The 24,571-nt window shown below is 42.4% G+C and overlaps 1 protein-coding gene across 1 annotated transcript in view; it reads left to right on the forward strand.

Annotated features, from left to right (window-relative positions):
- The first annotated feature begins 4,775 nt into the window (after nucleotides 1–4,775).
- TSNARE1 (t-SNARE domain containing 1) overlaps nucleotides 4,776–24,571 on the forward strand; it is a 378,445-nt gene continuing 358,649 nt past the window's right edge. The window contains exon 1 of the mRNA XM_079302793.1: nucleotides 4,776–4,804. The gene's annotated coding sequence lies outside the window, so the exon portion shown is untranslated. The remainder of the gene's footprint in view (nucleotides 4,805–24,571) is intronic.

Below are 24,571 nucleotides of genomic sequence, written 5' to 3' on the forward strand. Positions count from 1 at the left end.
AAACAGGATTGAGGCCGAGTGTGTGTGCTGTGGCTGCTGTGACTCTCCAGCTGAGTTGTGCTTGTGGACATCAGCTTTTCTCTCAGGGGGGTTCCAGCTTGTTTTCTGCTGCCTGTGGGCAGCTGTGTAACCATCAGCTGTGATGGCACCACTGCTCTCCTCACCTGGTGGAGCTGTTGAAAGGCCCTTGGGGTAAATCATGCACAGGGAGAAGGGTCTTGAGATGGAATCATAGAATCATAGAATCATTAAGGGTGGAAATGACCTTGAATATTGTCAAAGTCCAACCTTTGAACAAGCACCACCACCCTCACTAAACCATACAGTAGGGTGACACATCTGCTCATTTTTTGGACACTTCCAGGGATGATGACTCTGCTGCTTCTCTGTTCCAATGTTTACCACTCTTTCAGTGAGGAAATTTTCCTTATATGCAACCTGAGCTTCCTCTGGCACACCTTAAGGCCAGTACTTCTTCTCCTATTGCTGGAAGCCTGGGAAAAGAGGCTGACCCCCACTTCACTGCAGCCTCTTTCAGATACTTGTAGAGAGCAATAAAGTCTCCCCTGAACCTTCTTTCCAGTTTTTCTCTCCAGGTGATTGCTGGAGGACAACATCATGAACTCATGGGACTTTACTGTTCAAATCAGAATAAAGAGAAGTAGTGTGTATGATTGGCAGGGTTTACTTTATTAATTTATGGTTTGTTTGTTGTTTTCCCCAGTGTGAATTGGCAAGATTTTTCTTTAAGCCATTTTTGAACTTGGTTATCCTCAATTGCTTCCTCTAAAAATTTCTCTGAGCTCATATCATGAACCATTATTTGCTCAGAAATTCTGTCCTTGCCTTGCTTTTGTCACTGACTTGTTTAATGTGTGTTGTTATTTTACTCAGAGTTCATTGAAGGCTTTGCTGGAAGAGCCCCCTCAGCCATAACCTTTAAAAGTGTGGTGGCAGTCAGAAAAGCCACTCTCTGGAAGTGACACAGTGGCATGTAGTCGAGGATTTCAGTCTTCTCCCTTCTTTTTTTTTTGTGGAATGAAGATCTGAATTTGATTTGTAATTTCCCCAATCCTTTCTACAACATCAGTGCCCCACATCCACCCTGAGATCGTGGCAGTTCTTCCCATGAAGTTCCAGGCAAAATCTGGAACCTCCCATCTCCTTTCTGGCATTCACTTTTATCCCTGCCTTTTTTTTTTCTAAAGAAAAAGTTAATTTCTCTGACTCAGAGGAAAGGTAAATGTATTTGGTAAATGCATTTTGCACAGCCTGACTTTTGGTCATGCATACCCAGTGGCACCAGCATCCAACCAGCCCTAAATCTTGCAAAACTCACCTTGGCAGAACAACCCCCACCACCACCTTGACATGTTTATCAGTTCTTTGATTGAAGCTTGGCTGTGTGTTGTCTGCATCCCTCTTGGCCAGGGGAGCAGGACATCTTCCCACTGTCCAGCCAGTGTAAGCTGTGATGCTCAGGACAGGCAGCTCCTGGTGCTGGAGGTGTTGGAGGCTGGAGCTGAGCTGCAGAAGCCATTGGGAGCAGCAGGAATTATTCACAGCAGGATCTCTCTGTCCTTGTCCCCTGCAGCTCTGTAATAGATTGGTTTAGGTGTTATAATTGCATTACATCTCCCTCCCCCTTCCATCTCCCTCTCTGCTCCTTCCACCCTTCTTCAGTGTTTAATTTATGCAAGTTCTGCTGCAAAGGAAACTCGGAATTAAAAAAGAAATGAAAAATGAGAAGTGATAGAAACAGGAAGGGAATCCCATTGCTCTTTGCATCATTCCCACCCATACTTTGAGAAGGGATGTAAAATCTTGCAGTTAACCTTGCAGTTTTTAGGTGCAAAGCAGAGCCTAAATGCAGCCAGTGAATGGGGTAGGAAGAGAGATGGGATCTTCCTTTGCTCTGTGGGAGCCTCCCAGGTGACCAAAATGAGGGGGAGTGGGGAGGATCTGACTCACCTGGTACTCAAACCATTAAACCAAACATGTTCAGTATGGAAGTTACTAAATTATGTATTTGTATTTGCAGACATTTTATTTGTTATATACAGGGTATCATAGAGTGGTTTGGGTGGGAAGGGACCTTACAGACCATGTAATTCCAGCCCCCTGCCATGGGCAGAGGTGCCACACACTAAATCAGGTTGCTCAGAGCCTCATCCAACCTGTCCTTGAACATTTAAATGGATCCACAACCTCTCTGGGCAGTAACATGGCTTGTTTTGTTTCTTCTGTCTCATCAGCAAGTTTTTAATTAATATGGAAGAGATCCTAAATAAGGTTTTTTATCTTTTTTATTTTTTTTTTTTTTCTTCCCCACTCCCCATTTGTCAAACTAGAACTGGTGAAAGCTTCAGGCCATGAAAAACACCCTGAAGATTGGGATAGCAGCTGGGCTTGGGATGGCAGTTGCCTCTCTAATTACTTCTTTTCCATCTCCAATCCTTGGCATGTTGGTCCAGCACCTTTAAGGAAATTTTGCTGCAATGTGTTTATTATTTAACTCAGAATAATCTTTAATAATCTCTATCATTTTATATTTATGTTGTTCATTTTATCTGGCTGCATCCTGTAACTCGGATATCACATACAGAAATGGTGATTCTGTCACGGAAAGAAACAACACACCAAAAATTGGATTTTCTTTTTAATTGAGGTGTCTAACCTTAATTACAGCAGGCTGTTGGTCCAGCAAACTTTTTGCTTGAGGAAGAAATCCATCGACAGCATTTTCACCTCATTGAAAGACACAAAAATGAAACCCTGGGTATTTTGTTCTTGTTTGCTAATGCAGAGAAATAACAACGTGGAGTATGAATAATGTAAAAGGCATGCAGTAGTTTGTGGGAGAAGTGAGTCAGTTCTGCTTGCTGAAGCAGGCTGGGAGTTCACCCAGAAAGAAGCACCTCTTGCTATGAATGAATGAAGGAAAATATGTTTGGATGTTATTTTTAATAACAGATGTGACATTTTCGAGCTCCTGGATGGCCATGTAGGAATCCAAGGCATGTGCAGAGAGAGAGGCTCTGAAATGGAGCTGTTCAGTAGGAAAAAGTAGTAGTAGAGGTGGTCTGAAATTCTGGAGAGGTTCTTATGGAAGTGAAATAGGGAGATTTTCCAGTTTTTATTATATATCCACTGCTGCATCTTCCCTCCAGATATTGTGGGTTGGTTGGATTTTTTTCATGGGTAACTCGGGCATGATACATAGAAAGGCTGATAGTTTTATAAATCATGAATAATTCTCCTTCTCCTTCTCCTTCTCCTTCTCCTTCTCCTTCTCCTTCTCCTTCTCCTTCTCCTTCTCCTTCTCCTTCTCCTTCTCCTTCTCCTTCTCCTTCTCCTTCTCCTTCTCCTTCTCCTTCTCCTTCTCCTTCTCCTTCTGTCTTTGTTTCCCTTCCCTTCTACAGTGTTGTCTTGGGCTTTTTTTAATTTTAGCATTAAAAGGTGGTTAAACTAGTAATTTTTATGCATGTGCCTAATTATTTGAACTTCTGCAAATAATTTAGTTTTGATTGAAATGTTACACACAAGGTGTTGTTTGGTGGCATCTTCCTGATCAGATTAGGCATTAAATCCCCTTTTCCTTCCTTTGCTCTGTAACCTGGATGGTGGCTCTGGGGTGGAGACAAACAATGTTTGTAGGGCCAAGTGGGAAAGTAGTTGAATATTGTCAGGGGGATTTCATCCTGCTTGTATTTTCTATTTCCCTTTCTTTTTTTTTCCTTTCTTAAATTTTATTTCTTCTTTTCCTGCATGGGAAGCCAGATATAGGTGGAGAAGCACTTAAAGGCTGTTGGTTTAAGTGACATAGGATGGAGCCATGTGTTGTACAACCCTCAAGCAACAAGGACAAGAGATTCTCAGGTTCTGCCAGGAAACATTTCTATTGAATATTAGAAAAAAAAAAAACCAACCTCTTGTAAAGGGTTGGAAGAGGCTGCCCAGGGAAGTGGTGAAGCTACTAACCCTGAAGGAATTTAAAAAACACATAGATGTGGCACATGGGGACATGGTTCAGTGGTGGCCATGGCAGTGCTGGGTTACTGGTGGGCTTGATGATCCTAGAGGTCTTTTCCAACCTAAATTATTACATGATCTGTCTGTCATGCTGTGGTGATGACTGGAGGCTCAGTGTGGGAAAGAAGAAGAATTGGGGAATTCTGTTTTGAGAAGGAATTAGGGAGAGCTGGTGTTAATGGATGAAACTCCTGATGGGGATGGTAAAACCACTGCTCTCATTTACTTAGCACAGCTGATAAAAGGTGAGTGGAAGGTACCAAGTCTCACAGACGTCACGATTTGTAGTGGAGTCTGAGCTGAAAATTTCAAGGTTTTCATTGCTATGAGTTGGGTTTTTCAACCTTCCCCTAATGCTCTTTCCCATCTGGAGATTGCTGAGGACAAGAAAATCAAAACAGGTTATGATGATTTTTGTGGTCTGCAAGAAAGCAAACAACCAACCAAAAACACCAAAAAAACCTTCCCCAATCAATCAGCAAAAAAAACCAACCCAACCCCCCCCCCCCCCCCAAAAAAAACCCACAAAAACCAAAACAAAAAACCCCAAATTCTTGTAGCCAGTAATAATTTTCAGTGGTTTCTGCAGACTGTAGGCTACCACATTTAGTGTGGAAAATGTGTTACAACCCACACATGTAATCATGTGCTAGGGACATAATCAAGCATAAAATTACACAGAAATATGGATTCAGGAAAAAAAAAAAGGGGGAAAAAAATGGTGATAGTGGTGGCATCTTGGAAGAGGGAGTCAATTGCCAGGAGAGAAAAGGTATGTGTGAAAACCAGTAGGACAAATTGCAGGAGGAATGAATGGATTCAGTAATTTTTGCTACTCTTGCATGGACATGGACATTTCTTTGGGAGATATTTTGTGATCACATAAATGAGTTAAAAGGCAGTAAATGGAAATTTGACAACTTTTTGATGTTCTAGAAGAAAAAAAAAAAAAAAAAAAGAACAACTTAACTCTCTATTTTAAGTTTATGAAATTCTGGAGATAAAATGCCTAGACTTACTTTGCTGGAGCAAAGGACATTGTTCTGCACGTAGCTAAAATGGCACTTAAATAACTTATTAAATATCCATGTCTTAAGAATCAAAAGTGGTGATCTTGTGTGCATTTGTATCATGGCCCATATCATCACACACAGGTAAATGTGACAGAGATGAATAATAACATTTTTCTTATTAGCTTCCTATTAAGGTGGGTGAATCTGAACTTGAGCAATTTGCAGCACAGCAGATCTGAGCAGTCATCATTTGCACATTAATAGCTGAAATCAAAGCTGGGGTGAATGCAGATTGGTGGATTTAATTTCATTTTTAATCACATTTCTGCTGGTTTCTGCTGTTATAATCTTTCAGTATTATTTTTTTGGTGTCCAATTCCTTGTAGCTCCTTTTTCCATGTGGAATTATTAATTTCAGATTGTGGAGAAATGTTTTAAAGGGTGATCATGTGTTGAATATGGTGTAGCAAAAGAGGAAGGGACAGTTGGAAAACAGCTCCACCAGAGGGAAATACTGTCCTGTAAGGGAATGTGGAGCAAATGGAAGAACGGGAGTATCAAATCTCAGGATAAATGAAAAACTCCATGAATTTGTGAGGCCATGAGCAGGTCAAGAGAAGAATTACAGGAACAGGGCTAAGCTTTGGGACATGGTTGAACCTGAACTTTCTAATTTCATTTTTGAGCTGCTGTGTTTTATACCTGTGATGTAAACCCACCCATTCCCTCCTTCCCAGCTGCATGAGAGGGGAAAAATAGGATAAGGGAACTCCTGGGTCAAGATACAGACAGGGAGATCACTGACTAGTTACCCTCAGAGCAAAACAGACTTCACTTGAGGAAAATTAATGTACTGCAAATTAAAATACATTTGGGTATAGTGAGAAATAAAGATGAAATTAAACCCACACTTTCCCTGCATACCCCAAATTTTTTCTCATAATGAAGAAACCCAAGAGCTGTTTCAATCTGTGACCTAGAATGCAGTCTGTCTTCCCAAATTTTCTTACTTTCTGTAAATGTAAATCTCCCATTCTAATATTTTGTTTTGTGGGGGTTTTTTTAATTTATTTTCTTTTTTTCCCCTTCCAAATGCTTTATTTACTTCACTGCATATTGTTAATATTCTTAGGTGTTCTTGCATTAAATATATTCCTGGAAGAAACACCCTTCCTAGGTGAATATCAAGAATATTTTAAACTCCCATTATCAAACAAAATTTTGTGCAAAGACAGGAAAGATGCATGTTTGTAATACAATAATTTAGGTAGAGCAGCACTAATGCAAATCTCAACACAGGTGTTTCTTTGCATTCTATTTCTAAATTAAAAAAAAAAAAAGAGGGATCAGGCGGCAAAAAAATCCATAAACAAACAAAAAATTCCTTTTAATATTTAATGGAGAAGAGTAAGATGTGATGTATCTATATAATTTAAACACTTCAACAGAGAGAGAAACAAAAATGGAATGCAAATAGCTTCGGGGAAGAGGATGATTCCTTTTTTAAGGACTTTAGGCAGCAAAGCTGGGGTGCTGGTTACACTGCTGGACTCCACTGGCTCCAACAAGCCTCCAGGTGAGAGGTTACTGATCCAGGGAACATGACTTGGAAATCCTGAGAACCTCAGTGCCAAAAGAGATTTTTTTCCTGGATTTATGTGACCTAAGCTCATCATTTTCTGCTGAACATCACTTTTCCACTTAGATTGTGCTTGGTGCTGCTTTCTTTCAGGAGCTTCAGTTTTTTCAGGCCAAGGCAGCAAGTTCTAAAAATCATGAAATGGTTTGGGTTGGAAAGGATTTAAAAATCATCCAATTCCAACCCCTGCTGTGGGCAGGGACACCTTCCACTATCCCAGGTGGCTCCAAGCCCCATCCAACCTGGCTTTGGGATGGGGCAGCCACAGCTTCTCTGGGCAACCTGTGCCAGGGCCTCACCTCCCTCACAGGGAAGAATTTCTTCCCTAATATCCAATCTAAGCCTTCCCTTTTTCAGTTTGAAGTCATCCCCCCTGATCCTGTGGCTCCTCACACTTGTCCAAAGTCCTTCTCCATCTCTCTTGTAGATCTTTTTTTTTTCCTGGACTCTCTTTTGATGCTCTGTTAGTGTTTCATCGAGCATGGAGTAGAGTTGGACAGGGGTAGACTATTCCAGTGCCTCATTGTGTTGAGTTGATGTGGCCAGAAATGTGTATTCTGTCCCCATCTGTTGCAGCCAGGTGGGGCAGTGATTCCTTATCTCCGTGGCACATACCATCTGCTAATGGGCCATCTTTAAACCAGCTGGGGCAATCATCTTTATCTTTTCCACAACCCATCCTCCCTCCAGGAGGATATCATCTGCTGCTGGGCCATTGAGTCCCACTGTGTGACTGATAAAATTACATCATCCCATGGGAGATGCTCCAGCCAGGGGAGGAGCCAAGCCTTTCCTACCCAGATAAAAACTGAGATTTTGGACAGCAAGTTATCCATTTTTTCCACTGGATTCCAGAGGAAAGCCAGACCTTTCCACATCATCCCTGGACCTTCAGAGGAAAACTGCACCTTCTCCAGGAGCACTGCTCCAGCTGAACCACATCTGCCACTGCAGGAGGATGCAGCCACCATTGAATGGGACTGTGCCAACACCCTGACTGACTGACAGGGTGTCAGGCTGTATTCTGACTCTGTCAGTGTTGGGATTGTTCTTTGTAATACTGTGTTTCTATTTTAATTTTCCCAGTAAAGAACTGTTATTTCTAATTCCCATATGTTTACCTGAGAGCCCCTTAATTTCAAAATTTGAATAATAATTTGGAGGGAGGGGGTTTACATTCTCCATTTCAAAGAGAAGCTCCTGCCTTTCTTAGCAGACACGTGTCCTTCAAACCAGGACACTTGTCTGTCCCTGTTGGACTGTTTTGGACACTTCCCACCTCTGGAATTGGCTTTCATGTAATTATAGCCTGATACCTTGTGGTTGATGGGTTTTTTTAATGCTGAGACACATCAGTTTTCTTTGGTCACTCAAGATGATGCTCTGCCTCATGGGTTTCATGTCATCAGTGTCACATGGTCTCATGGATGAAAACATTTCCTGAGGTTCAATAAACCTCAGTTTCCATAAATCCATACTAATTTGAATATTTAATAACTGCCTCTCATGGCTGAGGTGTCCAGCAGTTGAACAACCAATGCATTGAGCTGTCCTTTCCTTGCTTGTGAGAAAGGAAGTGTTAAATTGCCTATTGCAGCCCAAAATTGAATTATTCTTCTTTTATAATTTGGTCCAACATCAGCTGTTTTTTCTTCTATTTTGTCTCTCCTTTCATTTATTTTTTTCCCTCTTCTTCTCTTGCATTTGTTGTTAGGCTGGCAGGCCATTAATGAGCACACCATTGCCTGCTTTACCCTTTTGCTTTGATTCCATGTTAGCTTTTCTTCTGGAATCCCCTTGATTCTTTCCAAATGGTGTCATAAATCAGCACTAACGAGCCAAATCGCTGCTTGTCCTGCTCTTTCACAGCATTTGGTGCTTGTGTTACCCAGCCTTGCTGGATTTAATCACATCTGAGCTGCTATTTCTGGACTTTCCTCAGCAACTGATGGGGTGGACATTAATTTCCACTGACTTTTACTGAAATTTTGTGTTTGAATGTTTTTTCAAATATTTTCTGAAGGTGGAAATAATTTACAAACATTCCTGATTTATCTGAATTGTTCCTGAGTTCAGTCTCCTGCCCTGCACCAGCTCCACTGTGAAAATTCATTTTTGCCTTCACCCTTTTTTTCCTTAGTTATTTGGGTTGTTTTTTGGTTTTTTGCTTTTTTTACTGTAGATTTTTTGTATCATTTTTGTGGTGGCATTGTGAGGATTTTTGTGGCATTTTTCTCTGGTTGGTTGGTTTTCCTTTTTTTTTCCCTCCAAGTAAATAGGCAAACATAAGGTTTTGGAGTGTTTTACACATTTCTTTACCCTATGTAGAAAGGGCTGCCATCTTCCCCAGCTGAGAATTATGGATATCCAGGAAGGGATACCTTTGAAATTCCTACATGTTGTTATTTTTATCATCTCTTACACTCTTCTATTTTTATAATTAAATGTCTTTTTAAAACAGCTCTTTTAAAAACAGCAAGGTTCTTGACTTATTTTTCTTTAATAAGTTTTGAGGGTTTTATAAAATATTTTTTTTAGGTGAACAAGTCATGATTACCCAAGCAGCCACTAATTTTCAGTTCTTTGATCAATTCCTCTATATCAAGATGAGGTCTATCATAAAATTCCCTGGAGTAAAGAACAATCTTTCTGAGGTAGGAGACTTGTCAGCTGTAATGTTTAGTAATTCCAGGGGTGTTTCAGCCCTGACAGCAGAAGGCTACAAGCAGATGCCAGTTAAACTCAAGAAAACATTTTTTTCTTTACATTTCATAAGCAAGTGCTGGTCTTTGGTGTGATTGTCTGTGGTGTGGAAGTGCTGTCATGTGTGGGTTTGGATTCTCTTGCTTTGTTAACTCTTGAAGAAGTTAAAACATGGAAAAGTCATGTCCTGAGTATGCAAAGGCATCTACAGGTTTTCAGGCATAGAATCATTGAATGGTTTGGGTTGGAAAGGACCTTAAAGACCATTTTATCCAACCCAACCATGGGCAGGAACAACTTTTTTGATGGCATCCATCCATATGTGGCTATCAAAGCTCCCCTCATAGGAAAACTTTGAATATTTTTATCACCAAATGTTCTTTGAGGTGGGTGAAATAACTCAGTCCTGTCAGAAAGGTTGGCACTGGTGTACTGGACCAACCTCTTCTATGAAATTATTTCCTTTTCTGGTGGTTGTCCTGAATTGTAATGGAGTTTGTATCCTGTCTACCTCACAGGCTGGAAAGATCTGGGTTGATTTAGTCATGAAATGCATCAAATAATTATTCAAATGCTTTTAAATTTTACTTCATTAAGTAAAAAGTTTGACAGGTTTCTGCAAAGGTTGGTGAATGTGGTTTCTGGGTTCTCCCCTGGGTAGAACAGCATGAGAGGCTGGGCTGGACTGTGATAGTCAAGAGTTCTGACAGATTTAGGAAAGGAAGAAATTCTCTTGAGACCACAGCTTGAAATTACAGATTGGTGTTCCACCTCTCTAGAGGGTTTTAGGTTGAGGTTGATGATCCTTATCTTTATTTGGGATTCTCGTGCCTCTCTGGTTCATTACAAAGTTGTTTTAGAGAAGATCAAATGACATAGAATTACATATTGAGACTCACTTGAGAATTTCAAGTATTTTAAAGAGATCTAGGTGTCTCATTTTTGGTTATTCAAAAGTTAATTAACATACAGAATTGAAATTACTATAAGTGTGTATATTGTAATTTTCATGGAATCACAAAATTATTTGGGTTGGAAGGGATCTTAAAGATCATCTAATCCCAACTCCCCCTTCTCATGGGCAGGGACACCTTCCACTATCCCAGGTTGCTCCAAGCCTCATCCAACCTTCCCTTGAACACTTCCAGGGGTGGGACATGAATTTAAAATTCAGAGATTGGCATACATTCAAAACTGAAAGGTTTATTGCAGATAGAGAAACTTGTGTGTGCAGAACTCCTGGAGAAGAGCCTAGAGAATGAAATGATTGAAAACTCATCAGGTCTCCTTGCAGGAAATGCAGCTTTCAGATTGTTCAGGTTTTGCAAAGTCAAGTCTGACTCGAGTTACCAGGTCCTGAAAGATCTTCAAATTAAATTTATCTGTGTTGGCTTCTTTAGCAGGGAGATTCTTCCTCTCAGCTTCATTCTTGTGAGATTCCCTGGAGTAATTTGTTCAGGTCTGAAGCTCCCAACATGAAAGCCATGGACTTGATGCACGTGCAGGGGAGAAGGTGAAGATGCTCCAAGGGCTGGAGCCAGGCTGGAGAGCTGGGAATGTCCAGCCTGGAGAAGGGAGGGATCCAGGGAGAGCTCAGAGCCCCTTCCTAAAGGGACTCCAGGAGAGCTGGAGAGGGACTGGGGACAAGGAGTGACAGGACAAGAGTAAATGACTTCAAACTGAATCAGAAGAGATTTAGATTGAATATTAGAAAGAAATTCTTCCAAATGAGGGTGGTGAGCACCGGCTGCCCAATGTCCTGGGGTGATGATGCTGAATTGTATCCTCATTCATCTGTTTAGCTCAGAAATAAATTCTGCACCTTTCAAACAAATTTAGAGATTGAAGGGAGGGGGAAGTGGTGGCAGGCAGTTTGTGTGTGCCAAAGTTTCATTTTCAGTGCCCTGCATTCCTCACTCTCTCAGCCTGTGCTGTCTGCAGCAGGGACAGTGGGAGAGAGCTCTCCTTGGCTTTTAGTTAGGTTCTTTTTTTTTTTTTTTTTTTAGCTAGCTGAATCAAAGAAGTTCCCCAGACTGGGTTTTTTTTTTTTCCTTTTTCTCAGAACTGATCACTCCTGCTCTAGGCCAAAACCCCAGAAAAACACCTGGAGCTCACACCTGTGGCCCAGCAGATCCAGGACATGGCATTTTCCAGCCCAGGAGGGACTGACAGAGACTGAGCAAGCCAAGCTGCACCCCACTAAAAAGACTCTCCCTGAATTTTCCCCATCTTCAGAACAATGATAGGTTCCATTGTTTAATATTGTTCATTTTCCCATGTTAATGAATACTTTGCTTATTAAATAAACAGTTTTTTCCCCACTTTTCTTAAAGGAAGTTTACCTCCCAAACCTGGTAGAAGAGGGGCCACTTGAATTTGCTTTCTAGAAAAGACCACTTCTGAAGTTTCCTCCCAAAAGTTTGCCCTAAACCAGGATGCCCAGAGAAGCTGTGGCTGCCTCTGGATCCCTGGAAGTGTTCAAGACCAGGCTGGGCAGGACTTGGAGCAACCTGGGATAGTGGAAGGTGTCCCTGTCCCTGCCAGGGAGGGCAGGACTAAATTTTCAACCTATCTTGTTTTGGTTTTTTTTTTTGGTTTTTCTTTTTGTTTGTTTGTTTATTTTTTTTTTGTTTTTTTTTGGTTTTTTTGGGTTTTTTAATTTTGTGGGTTTTGTAGTCTTGAATAACTTTTGAGCCTTTAACTTGCAGAACCATCAATTGAGCTTGAAGGTCTTCTATGTATCCATCAGGTACTGTTAGCTCTTGGTTTTGGTAATTAAATAAGTGCTGAAGGAAGGCTGTGCACACTCTTGCAAACCACTGTCTGTAATACACGAAATATCTTGTTCTTGTATTCTTCTTTTGACCAGCATGGAAAGAAACACCTTGAGGGTTTATCTCTGTTCTCTTTGATACTCTATATTTAAAAATATATACACAACTGGGAAGACAGACAGAAAAAGGAGCTTTGCCAGGCAGTGAACTAAATCACAGAGTAACAATACCAGGGAGGAACACGAGCTGCAGCAGCAAGGGTCAGCCTGCCTTAATGAAACTACACCATTTGAGGTTGTTATTTTAAGAGCTTTTCCATCTTGCTGTACCTGAGCAGCAGTCATGCTGTTTAATCTGGGAGGCTGAATTGCTTCAGTGTGCTCTGGGACAATGTCCTGGTACAGGAGGGAGGCTGTAATGGCTCAGGTTAACTCATCCCAGCAGCTGCTGTTATGTTTGACAGCTCAAGTGCTGTTCCCTGTGCTCTGCCTTCCCTTGCATGGGGAATATCAGCAGCAGTGGGGCTGTGCTGGTGATTGCCATGCTTCAGACAGTGGCTGCTGGGTGCCTGGGCATGGACCTGTGTCTGCCCAGGTGGGCAAGAAGGCCAAGGGCATCCTGGGCTGTATGAAAAATAGAGTGGCCAGAAGGACAGGGCAGTGATTGTCTATCTGTGCTGTGTCCAGTTCTGGGCCCTCATTCCAAGAAGGACATTGAGGAGCTGGAGCATGTCCAGAGAAGGGAATGGTGCTGGAAAAGGGTCTGTAAGGAACAGCTGATGGAGCTGGGGTGCTCATCCTGGAGAAAAGGAGGCTCAGAGGGACCTTCTTCCTCTCCACTGACAGGAGGGGCAGCCAGGTGAGTGTTGGTCTCTTCTCCCAGGGAACAAGGAACAGGATGAGAGGAAATGGCCTCAAGCTGCATCAGAGCAGGTTCAGCTGGGACAGCAGGAGCAATTTCTTCATGGAAAAGGTTGGAAGGGGCTGCCAGGAAAGTGGTGGAGTCCCCATCCTTGGAGGTGTCCAAGAAACATCTGGAGGTGGCACTCAGTGCTCTGATCTGGTTGACAAGGTAGAGATAAGCCAAAGATTGGATTTGATGACCCTGGAGGTCTTTTCCAACCTAAATGATTCGATGATTCTGTGAATTATGTTGTTCATAAAATAGTAACTTAAACTTGCTGCTATATTTTTCCTCCCCTCCCTTGCTGTTTATTTTTTTTTTTTTTTCTCCTCTGAGTAAGTGATGGTTCTGAACAAGTGCACTGGAATTTGGTTGCCATGGCGTGTGCCTGGAGTCTGGTACAGCTCCTAGAAAGCACAGGCTTGACTCTGAGGATGGATGCCAGAGCTGAGATCCTGGGTAGCTGATCACAGCCTGCATCTGCCTGAAGCCTCTCTGGGAGCAGGCTGCTCTCCTGAGGACACAGTGCACTCCAGAAGGGCACAAAGGATGTCTCTGTGCCTTTCTGAGGAAAGCCAACACGTGGAGACATCTCTGTGTGATGCCTTCCTCAACATACAGGCTGTGGAAAGCCAGCAGTGCTGGATGGGTTTGCTCTGCCATATGCTTGTGGAGGAGTGTTTTTCTGAAGCTTTTCTGTATGACTGGTAATCATAGATTGGTTTAGAGAGACATTTCTGAAAGTGTGAAGGGAAAGGAAGGGCAGCATGGTAATTTGAATTAATTGTAGTGTTTATCAAGTCAACATCCAGTGGAGACCAAATCATTATGTAGTCTCTTATTCTGCTTGTGAAAAGCATAATTACTGAGTAATGAATCCAAGGTCAGATGGAAAAAAAAAGGGATACACCTCCAACATGTAAAACATTTTATGTCCTTATCTCATAATACATGAAATGGTTTTGGAAGCAGACCATACTGGGGTGGGTATTGCTTGTTTGCTTGTTTTTCCCTTTTAATCTGCAAATAGATGTGTGGAGATAGTTCTTTGTGCACTGAACTGAGAACAGCCAACAAAGACAGAAATTCAAGTCTAACACGTGCACCAGGGAAAATTTCTTCACTGAAAGAGCTGAAAATCATTGGAACAGGCTGCCCAGGGCAGTGGTGGTGTCACCATCCCTGGAGGGATTTATTGGATGTGTAGATGTGGCATGTGGGGACATGGGTTATTGGTGGCCTTGGCAGTGCTGGGGGAAGGGTGTGTCTGGATGATCTTAGAGGGCTTTTCTAACCTATGAAAATTCATGGTTCTGTGATTATTGTGGTAGAAATTCATGTTTTAAGACCTTTGGGTCCCTTACTGGAGAGGGGGAGAAGAACAAATGCAGAGCCTTGAGCAAGAAATCTGAGACCTGGACCTTCACCCCCTGGTTTCAACCCACTGCTATTTTTAACATCAAATCCAGAGGTACCAAACCATGTCTGGATGCACACCTTGAAATGTTGCTGGTGTTCAGTCTCATCCTTTTCCCAAACTCCTGCCAGGGCTGATGGGATAATTGGCAGTTTAAAGGATTGCTGTGTTTCCCTCTGCTCCATCACCTATGGGAGCAGAACAAACAGAAAGTCAATCAGCATGTCACATTCATATAAACTGCCCCCTCCTCCCTGGGGAGCTGAGCTCTGTCAGCCTGGCTGTTGGCAAATGCAATGTGCAGATTCAGGAGCAGAAAATTTGGCTGGTCTGAAATGAAAAAGTGGATATTTCACCCTTATGACACATGATGAAGTGTCTTTTGGTATCTAGAGACAGCTCTGTCAGGGGACTAGGCTGTTAATTTATTATGTGAATGATGGTGGTATCAGGCTGTGCTTATCTGAGCTAAGCCTATTTTAATGATCAAAACCTTGAACTTGAAATTTAGGGAAAATTTTTGGACTAAATTAAGCAAAGGGACAATCTCTCTTTTGTATAGGATTTGTAGAATCAACATTGATTAATTGGAGTTGCAGTAATTACCTACTGATTAAAGTCAGTTGTGTTTTCAGTTTTAGTGGTTTATTTTGGGTTTGTTTGTTTTTCCCTCCCTTCTTTTTTTTTTTTTTTTTTTTTTTTTTAATTTTTTTTCCCTCCTAGATAACTTTATTATATCTTCCATGAGAGTTTAAAACCAAAAAATAAAAATAAGACAGGTGGAGAGCCTTTGGTTTCCACCTCATCAAAAAGAAACGTAAGTTTTGGTGACAGAAGATCTGTAAATATTTTATAGAATTCAGACGGGAATCCATCTGGACCAGGTTTCTTTTTTTAGCATTTCATTCTCTTATAATTTGTCTTAATTTTATCTGCAGAGAGCAGCTACCTCAACTTTTTGAACTGAGTGTCTGAAAACAGGTTTAAAAATATTTCCCTGCAAAATAATGGCCTGGTAGAGGCAGGTGTTTCCTTGGAGCAATTTAAAGTGGAATTGCCCCTCCCTGCTGGGGCTGCACACTCTCTGTTTTTGCAGTGAAACTATTTATTCTGAAAGATCTACAGTGTGTACAGTGCCTGGCAAAATTTACTTGGTGCAGTAGTTTATGATAACTACTTGGAATAACAGCATTACCTTCTGATTTTTATGGGCATGTAATCATTAAGGGTCTCATCTCTTTCATGGAAAACATTTAATCCTTGGATTAAAGCATCACAAAAAAGGAGGGACTGCTCAATTTGAATAAATATTTCTGGTTTCATTGTGGAGCCCATTAGACAACTCCCTGCACCCTCCCTGTGCTCCCATGATCTTAATTGCCTGAATTGTTTGTGGCTTTATTTGACCTTAAACTATTTCCTTTATGCTTCAGTTGCAGTGTTTTTATTTTGCCTCTTAATAGTGAAATTGGGGGTTGATTTGGAAGGTACAACAGATAAGTTTTTCTATCTTCTTTAAATTTTTAAGCATTTTTTTTTTGTCAAGTTAAATGTCACTTAAGTTATTTACTAAGGGGAATGCAAATCAAGGAATGTTAAAATCTCATCCAGTTCCACTTCCCTTGCCACAGAAAGGGACACCTTCCACTATCCCCAATACCTCCAGAAATCTATCCATAATCTCAAATATCTCCAAGCCCCTCCAACCTGCCTTGGACACTTCCAGGGCATCCCAACTTTTCTGGGCAACCTGTGCCAAGGCTTCACTACCCTCACAGGAAAGAATTTATTCCTAATATATAATCTAAACCTGCTCTCTTTCTGTTTGAAGCCCTTTCCCTTTGTCCTATCACCCAATCACCTATCCCCCTGTAAAGATGCTGCAGAGCATCCCTGAGCTTGTGAGTGATTTTGGAAACAGAGGAGTGTCCTTGGACTTTCCATGATGCACCTTCAGAAGAGCTTTATGTGCTCAGTCACTCAGCAGCCACCACATCCCCTCTCCTCATCTCTTCTACCATCCTTAGATCCCCCAGTGACATAGAAGGGGAAGTAAAAACCTCTGGACAGGGAGAAAACTCCTCCAGTTTTTTGTCTAATTAATTTTTGCACAGGGCTTCTTTCATTGCCTTTGTCACTCTACTTTTTTTGGGTATGTGTGGTGGTGACAAATCTCCTCAGCTCACCCTTTATTTTTTGGACATTTCCTGCATAATGCTTTTCACCTCATCCTTCAGCTTCATTTTCCCCATAAAAACACTTTTTGCTGTCACTGGCACCTTGTAGCTGTAATTTCCATGGATTATTTTGTGTCTGTGCAGGTTTGGATGGCTTCCCAAAACTCTGAATGTAGCACAAGTAAACAGTTCAATAGAACATTTGAAATACAAGTTCTTTTGGTCCATGTCCCAACTCCATTACAGAGGTCTCCTTCTTTTTATGTTTTATTTATTTTCAGAATAGTGCTTTCTTCAGGCTGAGAAAGGTTTCTGAGTCAAAGAATATCAGTTAAAAACCTGGCTGATGGCTACAAAGGGCAGGAGGAAACAATTCTCAAACGTGGATCCTATTGTTTAAGTATAATCAAATCACTAAAAACACCCACCAAACAATAAAATAGTGGGACCAGTGAGATTAGACAAGCTCAGATAAAGGATATAAAAACTCAAGTGTGGGTGTTTGTATTTCTGCTCAGTGTTGCATCTCTGTGTAAGGATGTTGGAATGGGAATTCCTGGGTGGTGGAAGTTCATTGTTGTCACCAGCTGAGAGCAGATACAGCAAAACTGAGTCTGTCTCTCATCTTACCTTATTGGGACTAAATTACTTTTATACCTTATACCCACCTTAATTCACATTCATCCCTAACAGGGATGTAAATATATGACATAATTACAGCACAGATGCATCTTTTGCACACTCTTCATCAGGTGTGAACTTGGCACCTGTGAGTTCCTTGTGCCCACTCCTGACTTTAGTCTCCAAAATGTGTTTGCCTTCCTAAATTCACTGATGGATTTAGATTTGATCTGCCTGGACACAGAAGGATGATGAGCCACAAGCCCTTGGTATGTCTCTTTCTTCCTTTCTCCTTTCTTTCCTCTCTTGGGTGATGGAGATCTGGTTATTTTCAAACCTGGCTCTTAGGGCTGGGTCTAATTTTGGTTAATAGTCCAGGTTACTGTGGTTGAGTGGATCCATCCTCACCATGGCCATGGAGAGAGGAAAGACAGACAAGCTGATGAGAAAAGGTGAATTTCAAGTAACCTGGCAGCTCTTGAACTTCTGGTTTTGTGCTTTCCTGTAGGATTTCCTTCTGGAATTGTCACAGGAAGAGAGGAACTGGGTCAGGACAGAGCTGTGTCCATGCAAAATGAGCCAAATCCAGGCTGGTTTTGTGAAGAACATGAGAAAAAGACAAACAGGGAAGATTTCTCCCAGTGTTTTCCCATGTTCATCAGTCACCTGTTGCATTTTTAAGCCCATGTAAAGGTTCAGGGTGCACAGCAGCCTGTGGTATGAAGTTCTTGCTCAGTTAGATTTTACATTGGGGTTATCTTCTTTCTTACTTTCATTCCTGTCTCCTGGATTTACTTCATCACCCCCCCAGTTCTTTCACTGGGGAAAATAAAGAGTGGGGGGAGAGGTTTGCCTTTTCCAGGTGACTCAGGAATTAATGGGGTGTTATTTAATGGGAATTCTGTGCACTACAACATTCTTTTTCCAGTCTGATGAGACATTACATTTTTAGTTCTTCTACTGTATTGGGAAGAGAGTGGTAGAATTGGATAAAACATTGAGAAGACTGGTGAAAATTATAAACTTAAAGATACATTTTCAGGGATTTTTAAAAAATCTGTTATATATTTAAGCTTCCCAGGAGCTGCCAGCTCTCTTCACTCCCTCTCTCTACTGAATAGCAGCCACCTCCTGTATATTTTGACTGGGTCTCCACTCTTCACTGGCTGTCCTGATTTCAGTCTCTCCCAGTAGCCCTGGGTGCACCCTGAGAAGTGAAGGTTGGTCTCTTCTTCCAGGTAACAAGTGATAGGAGAAGAGGAAATAACATTACATTGTGCTAAGGGAGGGTTAAATTGGCTATTAGGGAAAATTTCTTCACCAAAAGGCTTTTCAAGCAGGTTCCACAGTGGAGTGGTGGAGTCACCATTCCTGGGGTAATTTAAAAGATGTATAGATGTGGCAGCTGGAGACATGATTCCCCAATGATCTTAAAGGTCTTTTCTGAGTCAAAAAATACCAGTTAAAAACCTGGCTGATGGTTATAAAGGACAGGAGGAAACAATTCTCAAATGTGGATCCTATTGTTTAAGTTGAGTCAAGCCACTAAAGACACCCACCAAACTCAATGATCTTAAAGATCTTTTCCAACCCCAAAAATAATATTATTTAGGTGCCTCAATTTTCAGCTGTTTCCCACTCTCCTGCCAGCCCTGCAGGCTGTTCATCACCAGCCAGCTCTTCCAGCCCCACCCAAGCCTCCCAGGACACCTGAGATGGTATTTGGCACCCACATTTCCACAAATGCACCCCACACTGTGTGTCCTGCCTTCACCAGGATCTTACTTACAGTCCATAGGGTAAGAAATATCCTTTCTTGGTGGAAAAACCATCAGTCTGCATTTTTAAGGGGAACTCCTCTGCCCTGTTCAGGGTTTGCTCTCAGCTGTTCTGCCTCAGCTCGCTTGGGGCTTGGCAGAGCTGCTTTTCCTCCTTGGTATTTTCTCATTTTCTCTCTGCTCCCTTTGGTGCCATCATGTGCTACATGAGCTCATCAGCATCAAGGAGTCCTCCAGTGCCTGGAGAACTGGGAAATTGGCTGAAATGGGGCTTTTTGGGGTCCCTGGTTCATAACTGATTGGAGACTGTGTCAGAGCAGACCTGAGCGATGCTTTTCTCAACATGAGGGTGCCCCAAAATATCTGTCATTAGGGTGAAAGAGGGATGGGAAGGGGATGAATTTAGCTCTCCACAGGCTGCCTCAGGCTGGTAGCTGTCTCTGCTGTCACACAAATGCTTTGTGAGTGCAGCTGGTCTGGAGAAGACGAGCTCCTTTGACAGCACATATTTACATGTCCAGATGTGTTGGCTGTCTTGTCCTCCTGTCCTGTAAAGCCTTCAAAGAGGTGAAATCTCTTTTCTCTTGCTGTGCTAATCCTGAGCTCTCCCACCACACTCTGCTGCAGGCAGGAGTTGTGGCAGGAGGCTCAGCTCCATCCTGGAGCATCCCCAGCTAATGAGGGTTGGTTGTTAGAGTGTTTTCCAAGGATTTGTTGCTGTGTTTTTCTGCTTGGTGCCTCTGGTGAATGTCTGTGGTGAGAAACTTCTCTACTGCTCCTTCCTCTTCAGTCCATGTTAGTATCCATCTTGTTGCCTTTTTGCAAGCCACCCCAGCAATTCCTTGTCTCCCCATGACTTTACTTCTACTGTGGAGCATTCCTTTACTTTACAGACATTTTTTAATTTTTTTTTCTTTTTTTTTTTTTATGAGGAGAGGGAAAGTTGAAATAAACATAATCACAGTGCTCACCTTCCCTCCTGGCTTAGGGAGATTGGTTGTTGTTTAAAAACACAGGCAGAAAGTCCTGTGAACATCAGATTGGAGGGCTATTAAGAGGCACTTGAAATAATTAAGAGATCAACCACGTTCTCTGTCAGTGAGAGGTTGTGGCAAAACTGAATGAGTTGGAAAATTGACCATGGTTGTGTTTCCTCAAATATGTGCAATGGCAGGCACACTGTGAGTGTTTTAGCAAATTCACTTTAGTCTGGTAGGAAAATTGGCTCACAGCCACTGCTGACTCTGGGCTATGATTCATGAAGATTTCTTCAGCAGCAGAGTAGTCAGGCACTGGAACAGGCTGCTCAGGGAGGTGGTGAAATCACCAGCCAGGGAAATGTTCAAAAGGCTTGTGCAAGTGGCCCTTGGGGGTTTGGTAGGTGTGAACATGGTGGTGTTGGGTAATTGGTTGGACTCAATGATCTTAGAAGTCTTGTCCATCATTATTGAATGATCTTTGATTAGATTTGCACTGGACAAAACTGACTTTGATCTTCTCCCCTGGTCTTGGTAGGAAACCTGAAATGAAGATACCAACTTGTTTTCTTTCTCTTGATGAGTCACAGCCAAAGGTAGAAGTAGAATCTTTATTTCCCACTGTGCACTGTGTCCTCACCAGACCATGCTGCTTCTCATTTATCCTTCTGCAAGGTTTATTTGTAATGTGACTGGTAGTGAACACTGGTGGAGGTGAGAGCATATTCTGATTGTGTGTTTTGAATAGCAATATCTCCTCTTTGGGAAGTGGAAACGAGCTGTGTTTGTTGATGGGGGAGCAGGATCCTGGGATTTAGGAATCTATTACTTTATTAATTCACCCATTTTGCCCTGCATCTTCCTCCCCTAGGCAATTGCAGCTCTGTCTATCAAGATGTTCCCGAGGACTCAGAATTTGTTGCCATCCTCAGATGCATTTTTCATTATTCTGTTGAAATCCAATATAAATTTATAAATGCCATTTCTAATTTTGTTAAGCTGACCTAGTGTGGTGCAGTTGGTCTCTGTCCATCCATGCGTGCATGTCTTTTATAATTAATAAGTTTACTCTAACGTGAGAGTAGCAAACTAGACACCAATTCCCTCTTTCCTGTGTTCATCCTCCCTGTTTTTTATTACAGCAAATAGACATTAATATTCATCTTTTGTAACCAGTGAAAAGGCAGATGAAACCTGGATTTTGAACTGACTGGAAATTTAATTTTGCTGTTCACTGAAATATGTAATACTTCTGTGTTTGTCTAGCATATGGATAGATTAAGACTGTTCTAAATGCAAGGTTCACAAAAAGTAGACAGCATGGCACAAAACAGCAAATAGAAGAAGGCAATACAGGTAAAAAATAGAAAGAAGACCCTTGAGGGTAGAAGCAAACAGAGTTTTGGAGCTTTTGTACTTGGGCAGTTCAGGGTTTGAAGCTGTCTAGATCATCTTCTGCAGGAGTCAGAAAAAAATGTTTAACTGTTGTATTAATGTCATTTAAAAAAAAATAGGAAGGGTGACATCACATCTTGATCAAAATGAGTTCAGAGTGACCTGGCAGTAAGTCATGAAAGCACTGCCATGCTATGGCCTGGAAGAGCAGAAAACATTACACACAGCTCAGTGCCCAAAAGATCTTTGGTCTCCCCAAGACTAAGGAGGCTCCTTTTCTCTTGATCTGAACTCCTCAGTATCAGGGGGGCTGATTTCTTCTCCAGCAGTGAAGGTACCTGGCTCCTGAGGGCTGCCTTGCTTGTGCCATCACTGTCATTGATCACCCTCAGCTGCTGCTTTGGGGAACCAGCCTGTCTCAGGGAGTGCTGCCTTGTGCTCTGAGGGTGGAAGGAATCCATCTTTCCGTGGCATCTGTGATCCTTTTGATAAAAGACTTTTTCTAGCAGATAGTTTTGCTCTCAAGAAGTTTGCATACCTTAAAGCAGGGGGAGCAGCAGGGTCTGTGAATCTGAGATTCCCAAGGTAAACAAAACACATCCAGCCCTTCTTCTTGGCATTTGCCTAAGGCCAGCCTGTCTCTGGTGCCACACAGCAGGATTTGAAGCCTGTCTTCTGTTCTCTTGTGCAGTCAGGTAGATGTGGAAGGAGAGTCTGTTTATTGAAGTGGCAACTGGGACTAACATGAAAGGAGAGCAGTGAGCTTCCAGATTGCTTTCCTTGCCTCTGTTCTTCCTGTCTGATGTGCAGACATTGGTGCAACGTGAAATGTGTGCAGACAACTTGCATCCATCCCTTCCCATCTCTGTTGCTTATGGTTTCCTTCTCTTTTATGTTTCATGTCAGTCTGACAGATCTGAAGCCCTCTGACATCAACAGCAGGTCCTGGGTGGAGGCATCCAGAGCTTGCTGGGGTTGGAGGTGCCTTTTGATGGACAGGAAAGGGTCTGTTCTACCTGCTGGTACCTGCAAATCTTGGGGATGACTGAGTGATGAAAGGAAGAATGGGTTAGACAGGAATTGTTGCTGCTGGCTTTGCATGGATGCAAAAGTGAGATTGGGCACAGGCTGCAATCAGATGTGCTGAAAACAGCCAGAGCTCTTGGTGTCATCACAATTAGAGGCACAGTGAACCAGCTGCCTCTGTTTGTGGCTCAGTGCATATCTCCATAAAATGCTGTGGGTGTCTTATCTTGCTGTCTCTGACCCTGTGAAATTAAATCCACTGGGAAGGATCAGGTGCTTCCCTCAAATGTGGACTTTGACGAGGAAGAACGCAGAAAGAGAAATTTGGTCAATGTTTCTCAGCAAATCTAGAGGAGAACAGGAACAGCTCATTTCTGAGATAATCTCATCTGGTTTTACTTTGCACCTACTCCAGATGCCTCAGGCTGTGGGTGTTTGCTTTGCTCTGCACTTCAGTGGAGGGGGAGACGAGCACAGGTCAAGGGGTTGAGTCAGGCTCTTCACAGTCATCGGTGATGTCACGCCACTCAAGCACCACAGAAGTGTCTCTAGAAGCTTCTGGAAGTCTGTTTAATTTGTACAAGATCATGGATATGATGCCCTAGGGGTTTTGTTGTTGTTTCTTTGTTGTCGTATTTTGTGTCCTGTCAGCCTAGGCTAGACAGTGAGGTCCTCAGGCAGTGGGGACAGAGATGACTTCACCCTCCAAGAACCTTCCATCAGCTTTGGAATTCAGTTGGGAAGCAGAGTGTGAGGAAATATCTGCACTGCTGCAGTCCCAGTCCTGCTGCAGGCTGCATTGCTCCCCAGCAGCCCCAGCCTGGCATTTCTGCACTCCTGAGCACTGCTCTCCTCTCCCTGCCTGCCCAAAGCACCCAGGGGCACAACGTTAATATTACAAACTGCACAAAAGACCCAGAAGGGAATGCATTACCTGAAAGGCTCAGGGTGAGGAAGAAGAAGGTCATCCCCTCCAGCTACTCTGATTGACCTCTGGCAGTTTTGTTACAAGGCACTCAGGGATTTGTGCAATGGCACCAACTCAAAGCTAAAACCATTCAGTAAAAACCCAACAAAACAAAGCAAAACAAGGTGATTCAACAGCAGAGCTTGTTCATAAATTCTCTGTGAGAAAAAGGAATGACACATTTTTTCAGGTAAATTCCGGGTTTATTGAGTTTTGGTTTTAATAATTGAGAAAAACCCTAAGGAAAGAAGCTGAAAAGCAGCACTTCTATGACACAAGTCAACCCTAAGCAGGCAGATTTGCAAATATGCCCTTTGATCTCATAACTTCAAAAAACTTTTGTATTAACCAAGTTAGTCCTGGCTGAAGATCTCCCTGCTCATTGCAGGGGTGGTGTTCTAGATGACCTTTAAAAGGTCTCTTCCATCCCAAATTATTCTGTGAGCCTCTGGTACTCTGCCAACAGGAGAGCTCTGCCTCTGTCAGTTTTACAGGCAGGGAAGTGGAGGCAGCTGGATGAAAAAGTATGGAAAATAAAGAAATGCTGAGTATTCTTCCTTGTGGTTCCTGTGTAAAGAAATCTCCCAGTGACAAATGAGAGAAAAGCAATCTGTTTAGTTCATCTGAGGGGAGTTAAAAAAGGTAAAAAAATAAAAAAAAGGCAAAAGAGAGAAGACACAGGTCTCTTAATGGAGTGGCTGGGGTTGATCCTTCACTAACTGGAGCCTCTGGGAGGCTCTTACAGAAAGAGGTGACCTGGGATGACCAGAGCCTGCAGGGGTTGATGATGGTAAAGATGATTTATGTGAAATTACCTGCAAGCTCTTTATGGAGGTCAGGCTGGTCAGTCAAAGGACTTTATTCAGGTGAAAATTCTCAGAGAAGTATATCTCAGGTGGGTCAGCCAGAAGTGATGTGTCATCATCACTGGTGATTCTGCAGCCCCCAGTGAAGGCTCTTCAACATCATCAAGGTGATGGTGGAGCTGGGAATGGACACCTGGACAGGAGGGAGAGGTGGGGCTGTGGGAGCCCAGAGAAGTTCAACAAGGCCAAGTGCAAGTTCCTGCACCTGGGTCAGGACAACCCCAAACACAGGCACAGGCTGGGCAGAGAATGGATTGAGAGCAGCCCTGACCAGAAGGACTTG

Source organism: Erithacus rubecula (assembly GCF_903797595.1).
Source record: "Erithacus rubecula genome assembly, chromosome: 3".
Lineage (NCBI taxonomy): Eukaryota > Metazoa > Chordata > Aves > Passeriformes > Muscicapidae > Erithacus > Erithacus rubecula.